This window comes from Thermobia domestica, chromosome 2 (genome assembly GCF_964235325.1).
Source record: "Thermobia domestica chromosome 2, izTheDome1.hap1.1, whole genome shotgun sequence".
Taxonomy (NCBI): domain Eukaryota; kingdom Metazoa; phylum Arthropoda; class Insecta; order Zygentoma; family Lepismatidae; genus Thermobia; species Thermobia domestica.
In genome coordinates, this window is record NC_137455.1 from 191,090,656 (window position 1) to 191,092,268 (window position 1,613).

Here is a 1,613-nt window from a genome sequence, read left to right on the forward strand (position 1 = left end):
AGGGGTATATTGCTACAGAGAGGTGGGGGCACGTTGATTCGTACCAATCCACCCCACATGCATGTGTACTAATGTGCTCCAACTAAACTTCAGGATCATTAATTCCTATAACTGAAAAATTACTCCACGCAGGGCAATTTAACATAAATGAAATTATTTGTAAAGAATTACACTTTCATGCGACACACATGTTTCTAAAAATCCAGTGCTTATTACAAATATAAGCTTACAAAGACATGAGTGAAAACTTACCTTTGCTCTAAGAAATCAAGTTTTTTCTGCACAGAGAAAAGAACGTTGCGGCCATCCGACAACTGTGCCTCACGATGTTCGTTTTTCATCAATGTTGCCACCACCAAACTGTTGTCCATTTACTTCTTCACAGTGGAAAAATATCTACCTCGTACATACGTGTCTCATGTACCAATGTCTCCCCCTCTCTCCTATTAAAAATACAAAATAACGGCATACAACTCCAAGTTATTTGAAATAACTGTACAAAATCAGTCTCACTTGTGAATATGGATTACAAGCACCAATTACTCACTTCGTTAGGTTAAATTAAAAAAATAATAATATGTTTCGTTAGTCATAACTTTTTACTATTACTAAAGCGTTCTCTGATATTGGACATTTTAGATGATTTATATATTTCTCTCCCCTCCTTCTCCCCAAGTTGCGGGGCTCAATTTGGATTTAAAAGGCATCAGAAGGTCACTATTCATTTCAGAGACCCCGAAAACTGTGGATTCGGCACTGGTAAATATCGATCATTTTCAATAAATTTATATATCTCCTCCTCCCCCATGTTGCGAGGCACGGCATCAGAAGTGTCACTATTCATCTCAATGACCTCGAAAAAGATGGATTCGACATTGATAATGATCATTTTCGATCATTTTTATATATATCTTCTTCCTCCGCCTCCCCCAAGTTGCGGTGCTGAATTTGCATTTAAACGGGATCGAAAGTATTACTGTTCATCTTAGCGACCCCAAAACTATGGATTCGACACTAATATTTGGTCATTTTTTATCGTTTTTATGTATATCCCCCTCCTCCCAAGTTACGGGGCTGAATTTGGTCGTAAACGGTATCGGAAGTGTCAATATTCAACTCAGGGACCTCGAAAACTATGGATTCGACATTAATATTTGGTCATTTTCGATAATTTATATATATATATATCACCCCTCACCCTCCTCTAAGTTCTACCGTCAAAGTAGTTAAAACACCCCAACTCCGAACCTCATCTATATTGAAAGTTTTATTGATATCGACCGGCTGGTTCAAGAGTGATGAAGTCACAAAGACAGTCACTTTTATTTTTATTTTTTAAATATATCTACCCCTTCCCCTCCCCTACGTTGCACCGTCGAAGTAAAACGATAAAAATCGTTCCAGGCCTGAACTTCTATGTTAAGAATTTGATCGAGATCGGTTGGGTGGTTCAAGATATTAGGAGTTACAAACATACTCACTTTCAATTTTATAACATAGATTTATTGTTGTAGTATAATGTTATATTGCTCAATCCTCGACGTGCTGTATATCTAAGGAGGCTAAAAGTTATATTGATAAACAATTATTCAACGTATAAGCATCCGCCCATG